General features: G+C 40.7%; 1 long non-coding RNA gene across 1 annotated transcript in view; it reads right to left on the reverse strand.

The window, feature by feature from the left end:
* Window positions 1-4,912, reverse strand: part of LOC149870720 (uncharacterized) — a 40,735-nt gene extending 35,823 nt beyond the window's left edge. The window contains exon 1 of the long non-coding RNA XR_016440488.1: window positions 4,649-4,912. This is a non-coding gene — a long non-coding RNA (uncharacterized LOC149870720). The remainder of the gene's footprint in view (window positions 1-4,648) is intronic.
* Between the last annotated feature and the right edge of the window lie 2,534 nt (window positions 4,913-7,446).

The following is a 7,446-nucleotide window of genomic DNA, read 5'->3' on the forward strand; positions in this document are numbered from 1 at the left end:
GTGTGCACAGTTGCTTTGTCTCAAGTGAACAGAGGACTCCTTTGGTCTTCACCAGGGTGCTGTGTGCACTTATAAGACTGAAACCATGCATGAGGCAAAATATTCAAAAGAGGTTTGTAATGTATGACTGATACATAATTTAGAACTATTCTTGGCTCATATATCATCAAAGCAATCGTTTCTTAAATTCCAGTTACAACATATTTGTTATTTGCAGTGGTGCAAGACACAGAAAATACACAGGTTAACTTTAAGATACCAGGGTTGGATTTGTAGTACTGGAATACAGTACACTTGGATCTATACCTTTTCATTTTTACAGATGTACTTTTCAAAGTTAAGCCATAATAGAACTACGTTTAGTTAATTTGCATGCATTATTTTTTTGTTAGATACACAAAGGAAACTTCTGAGCTCCTACACTTTGGAAGGGCATCAGATTTTTCTTCCACAAATGGTTGGTTATTATCTTTTTTTCCCAGCAGGTGGCACTTTAGAACCTGAAATCCAAACTCTCTTCTAGCATTCATTTTAAAAGAGTTGTGTGAAAACTGCATCCATGACACTACTGACTTAATAACACCATCAATACAGTACTTCTGACACAAATGGTATAAAAGAAAGAACAGTAAATATAAAACAGAAATAAAAATTTGGACAGAGTACTTGGAAACCATAAAATGAACTAGGTAGAACACCGGTCAACATCCCCGCCTTTTGTTTAATCAGATTCAGGAAAGAACTAGATCTTAACTGATATTAACTGGGGCTAATTACTGAATGCAGCAAATATCTATCTAATGGTAATAAATAAGCATCAACATGAATTAAATCAAGTTTAGTGGAATTAAATAATAATTCCACACAAGAGTAGAATTACCAGTTTTTTCTTTTTATAAAGGCCGACAATATATACTTAATTAACTTCTTTTGCATGGAAGGTTTTTCAACTCTGTTCTTGCAAAGTACAGTAGAATTTGACTCAATAACAAACTGTTTGCTTAATTCAATCTGCATCTGCCCACTGCTGGAACATAGGGTGAAAACCAGATTAGCTTTTAGATATTTCCAATTTAGTCTTTACTGTGTTTAAATATGAGGTACATGGTTCCATATGACTATAAGACATTGGTTTACATGCCCAGGTTCCCCATGCAGCCAGTGGGGATAACTGGGCATTTCTGAAGGACAATTTAGAGAGCACGAATGTTAAACAGAGAGCCCCCTACAGCCAGCAAGGAGGAAACAATAAGCACAGGAATGTCTATAACCTCCCATTCCTCTATGGCAGTTGTTTTCAACCTTTTTTGGGTTGGGGTACCCCTGGTGGCCGGTCAAGAAGTGGGGAGTCCCCAGTGGCTGGTCGATGAGTGAGCAGGAATGGGGGTTCCTTGGTGGCTGGTTGATGAGCGGGGGGGGCCTGCATGGTGCATGGCAGCAAAGCCAGAAATGCCGCCAGCGAAAATAGAAGTGCCACTGGCTTCTCCACACCACTGCCACGTACCCCCTGGGGCCTTCCAAAGTACCCCCAGGGGTACATGTGTCCCTGGTTGAAAACCCCTGCTCTATGGCATTTAAGTATCTGACTCAGGGCAGCACATTATATATTTCTGTCCACTAAGGAAACCAAAACTGCAGCCCTCTTCTGAGGATAGGTGCCTATCAGAGCAGGCGGAAGGGACTAGTGAGGTGACTGTCCACTTTGTATGTAGTAGAATACTTGGGATTTAGGCTCTGAACCTTAGGGGATTCCACATCCCCTATTCCCAAGGAACTCCCCAGGCTTTAAAAAGTGGGGAAGACAACCTCCATTTGTTGTGCTGAAGTGGAACCAAGGACGCAAGAGTTATGGGGCAAAAGGAGAGCAAGAGAGAGCCTGATTCTGTAGCCAAGTGGTAAGGACACTCAGATATAGGACTCTTGTGTTCTGCTGCCTGTTCCCAGGGTGGCCTATGCATTTTACACTAGGAAGTCATTGAATAAAAACAGAAAGTAAATCTGAGAGCAGGGACTGGAACCCATCCCCCCACCTAGTTTTAACAATCTTACTCATAATAATTGTAGTAATGATTGCACACCTACTTAATTGTGTGAATTGAAAAGTGTGATGCTTAAAGACTGGGGGAACTGGTCTTATTTAGTCTAGAGAAGAGGAGACTTAATAGCCTTCAACTACCTGAAGCAGGGGTTCGAAGGAGGATGGAGTTAGACTGTTCTCAGTGGTGGCAGATGACAGAACAAGGAGCAATGGTCTCAAGTTGCAGCAAGGGAAATTTAGATTAGATATTAGGAATAATTTTCTCACTAGAAGGGAGAAAGGTAGTAAAGCACTGGAACAAGTTACCCAGAGAGGTGGTGGAAGCTTCATCCTTGGCGGTTTTCAAAACCTGGGTAGGCAAAGCTTTGGCTGGGATGATCTAGTTGGGGCTGGTCTTCCTCTGAGCAGGGGGTTGGACTAGATGACTTCCTGAGGTCCCTTCCAACCCTAATTTTCTTTCAGAGAAATACTTCCTGCAACTTCCAGTTCTGTGAGCCTGGATCTCCTGTCTCTTGGTGCTTGGTGATTCCTCCTAGCATATTTTAGTAAGTGCTTTTAAAACGATTTTAAAGATACTTGACATATTTGTTCCCATGTTGTGATAGCAAATAAATAGAAATGATTTAGGGCACTGGTTCTCAACCTTTTTTGTACTAGGAGCCATTTGTAAACAGATGGCCAGTCCTGACCCAATGCCCCTTACTCCTGACCCAATGCCCCCAGGCCCCCAGTGTGTGGGGCAGGGGGGACCCTAAGCAGCCCCTCTCAGGCTGGAACTCTGCCAGCCTGCAAGGGAAAAGCCATGATTTCCCACATTTTTCTCCTTTAAACAAAAATCCATTTTTTAAATTTGTTGATCCATTTTTAAAGTGTGTTCATGTCCCTTTCCTACATTCTCGCAACCCAGTTTTGGGTCACAACCCACGAGTAGAGAAACACTGATCTAGGGGGAGTGAAAAAACTGTTTGCAATCAAGAGTGGAAGGGGAAACAAGATCTTGCTGCATACAAATACCTACATTTAATAAACCATAGAAAATGGTACCTAAACATAAATAACAGTAATCTTTAGAGTTGGTGACTTAAAATGCTAACAGGGTGATATCTTAGCTTGTCCTAGATGTTAGTCCAGGTGTTAAATTTGTATCAGAAATCTTCTTCGATTGTCACTAGTAAATATCTGAGATGGTCCTCAGAATAATATTTTAAATAATATTTTATTTCTGACCATGCCTAGTGAGGTTGAGAAGGTCCTAGGGCTATCTTTTGCAAAGAGATTTTAGATGAAGATCCCTCTGTCATTAGTTATAATTATAAGTGGAATCCTGGATTGAGTACTGAGATAATTAATCCCAAATGTGGACAGGGTAATCTCTGCAAGCCTAGATATAAATAGGGACTCTTCAAAGGAATTCTTCTCAGGATACTTTTTGTTTTAGATATTTTTGTCTGTACACATTACCCCTCAAGTCAAAATGGATGAGTACCTTCCTTGACCCATGGACATAACCTTCTAGTCAACTTGCATCCCAGATGCTAGGTTGTGCTCTGATGGTTACAATATTGGGAACTAAAACAGAGAAGACAGATCTCGTGGGGATACTATGCTAGGTAAAGAGGGTACCTTCAGGCAATGGGAAACCAGAGTTTATAAAACAGGGGAGCATCTTAGTTCATGATGTTTGCCTACCTACTAGAAAAACTTACCTTCCCCCCTGCCAATGTACGATATTCTTAGTAGTGCCACCAATTGGAAACTGCTGTGTATCTTGTATAAGGCAACATGCTTACTTTCATATTGTCTGGATTCTCAGAGAGCCTTTCACTTGGCAAATCACATACACTGTTTCTGATTATACTTTAACATCTGGTATGGATTTAGATATGAATCCCAATTTCATGTCCTATCCTTTATTAGTGGCCAACCTATGAAAAAAAATTCAGATATTTACCAGCATTCTTTTCTATGGGGGAAGCAGATCAACTGTCTTTTAACTTCTGCTTCCAATGCCCTAGGAATTGCTGCCTTCTCAAACCTTCCTCTCAGAATGAAGGAGCAAGTTTTCAGATACTAACCCTTCCATGCCTGGTACCAGCCAGTTCAAGGAGCTATAAAATGTTATCATTCCCTCTTAGTAGTCCATTTAAATTTACTCATTCTACATGAAGGGCAAAGCTGGATCAGGTTCATTATTTTTGAACAGGGTTCTGAAGACAGCTCCTACTCACCAAGGGGCATTGGCTTGAGCTATCAACTGAATTAACACTGTAAATATGATTACAGAAAAGGAGCACATGACCATAAAAACTCATTGCAAACAAAGAAATATTGTGAGCTGCCAATGAATTTAATGTGAGTAGGATTAGAAAATGCCCCCCACTCTAAACACCATCCCTTCAAGGAAATAAAGGCCAAAAGTCACCTTTGCTATCAAGGTAGTTATAACAAGCAGTCATACATCGTTCAGAACCAGTTTCACACTTTTAAAATAACATTGAAATAAAAGTTAATAAAGTAAAATAAAAGCAAATAAACCTCAGATTAAATGTGATCCCCCGTACCAAGCAACAAACAATATATTACGATGTACAATTGACATTTTAAGCTTACCGCAAATCCCAGAAGCACACATTCCCAAAACAAATGTACTCCAGCAAATACCAAACAAAAATAACTTTTCAACAGAAGAAGTCTCTAGAGTTTAGCAAAATACCAGCCCTGAGGACAATCATGCAGGAGAAAGTTAGTAAAATCCATTATAAACTCCAACTTCTTCCATGGGTGAAGCCAATAACTAGCATGCATGGATGGCAGTGTGAAAAGCAAAGATTATTTGATTATTTTCATCTCTTCCATGTGACAAATTCTTCTGCTTTCCAGATTAAATGAAATAAAGTCTTCCACTGCATCTGGTGTAATAAAGTTATGCTATTACCCCCTTCCAGGCCAGATGAGGCAATCAGAAAGCAGCACTTTTTCCTCTGCAGCTGCTACTGCTACTTCTTTTGATCAAAATTATTCATGTGTTCTCAGTGCCTATAAGTTTGAGGTGGGGAAGTATTTTCAGGGGATGGAAAATACACAAATCACCTTCTTTGGTGAGCATTACCTATACTTGGGAATTGCCAGAAACTACATATTTGAGAATTTTGGATGTTGATTCTTGTTAGAGGGACTTTTTGTAGCAAGAGTGATATGTTCAGGACTGTACAGCACATCGTGAGTGTTATTCAAGTCAGCTTGGGGATTATTTCACAAGCCAGGATCAAATGGTGTCAAGTCTGTAAAAATTCTGAAGGCTCTTAATAGATCTCACATAATTGGGATGAATCATGATTCTAGTCCCCGGTCAACAATAAAGAGCTCAAACAACACCTATGCTGGCAACCTGTCAGAACCATTGAAGGTCCCAGTACAACACAAATGGCAGCCTGGATATATTCCCTGGTCACCAATCTTGTTCATAGTTTCATAGTACCTAGGGTCAGGAGGGACCTGAACAGATCATCTAGCCTGACCCCCTGCCCCAGGCAGGAATGAATGCTGGTTCACAAGACCCCAGACAGGTGATCCTCCAACCTCCTCTTGAATTTGCCCAAGGTAGGGGTGAGGACCACTTCCCTGGGAAGTTGGTTCCAGATTTTGGCCACCCTAACTGTAAAATATTGCCTTCTGATCTCTAACCTAAACCTATTCTCCATCAGCTTATTACCATTGTTCCTCGTCACCCCACGTGGTGCTGGGGAGAAAAGGGCTCTACCTATTTGCTGTTGATCTCCCCTGATGAGTTTGTAGGCAACCATCAGGTTCTTTTTTTTTTAAGATGCTTCTCTCCTGCAATCCTTTAAATGATTGATATGATATGCTAGATGTTTTAAACCAGGACTGTGTACCAGTTTAAATATCAGAACAATTTCATTACATTGATTTTTGCAATACATTGATTTAACTTGAGACACTGGTATTATGTTAGAGTTTGTTCTGTTAGTAAATAGTTTGGCCCATGGCTATTAAGAATTGTAGGAGGTCTTTTATTGTACTTATACATTTGGGGGCTGTGCAAAAGGTTCATTTATTTAGCACAGTTAGTATTTACATGACATTCTAAGATGACACCACACCTGATCCAGAGGAATCCCAGATCTTATTTATTCTGTATGATTTGTGGCCTCACCCTTTTCTTCTTGTTACATGTTGTGGTCTGGTAGTGGCTTAAACTATTATTTGGGCCTGTGATGTTAGTAGACTGACAAAGATTGCACAACACTCCATTAGTTGAGTGGGGAGCTTTCCAATGTGGCAAGCCACTTGAAGAAGGAAGACAGGAGGACCTAACCTACCCAGCACACTCTGGGGAAAGGCACTTACTCTTTTTCCAATACCTCAGGTATCAAAACATTTCTCGCCAAAAGGGACCTCTACAACATCTAATCAGACCTCCTGTCTATTACAGGCTGTTATAGTGTGTTATTAGGGTTTCTTGCACAGCCGATGGATTAATAATATTCCCTGCAGCTAGCTTTCCTGCCATGTCTTTGATAGAACAATTTATAAAATTAAGCACTCAAAGGATAATTCTAGCTGTTATAATCAACTATATTGGCCTCACTATTAGACCTCTTACAGATAGCCCGTTTGGGTAGTCTCCAGAAGTAACTCAAACATTCAAACTCATAGATAGCAAGTAAAAAACACACAACTAAAAAACCCAGTAAGCTTGCAAACAGTGTTTGCTAGTACAGTCCAGATTAAGCAGTTTCTCTCCTGCTTGTAATCCTTCCCAAGAACTTCCCTGTTCCTTTCTGGAGATAGCTAAACGTCTATATATCTCCCTGGTGCGGCACTTGCCAAGAGAGGTTTCTTAGGGTAGTCAAAACACAAAAATTTCAATTGCAATCACGTAGTTCAGAAAAATGTCTCTGAATCATCGTTCCTGGAGCCCAAGCCTCCGCACAGGTCGTTTCTCTGACCAATTGTCACTTCTCTCTGCAGTTCCTCTTCTGGGGGATGTTGTCCGTGTCAGCGTCCTTTTTGAGCTTTAGTTGTTTCTGGTAAGTTTTTTCTTCATTATCTCTCTCAGGTACTGTCGGCATTCTCACTGGGCTGCACTGATGATATTATTGTTGTGACAGTCCATCACGCTGGTGAGTTTCTTTGTATCTTTATCCCTTTGAATAATAGGAGACATGTTACACAGGCCATTATATTTTACTGAGATACCACAATGTTAAGCCCAGTTACTTTAGATAGTTTAAAGAAGGGGTGACCAAGATAAAGCTTGCGGGTTGGATATGGCCCACAGAAGGGCTGCAATGCCCCCAGTGGGCCTGGACATGCAGGAACAGTGGTAGCATTAACTGCTATGGCTCTTGGAGCTGGCAATAACAGCTGCCACTGCTCATCTAGCC

The sequence above is a fragment of the Crocodylus siamensis genome, chromosome 2 (assembly GCF_052110815.1).
Source record: "Crocodylus siamensis isolate JL-2025a chromosome 2, ASM5211081v1, whole genome shotgun sequence".
NCBI lineage: Eukaryota > Metazoa > Chordata > Crocodylia > Crocodylidae > Crocodylus > Crocodylus siamensis.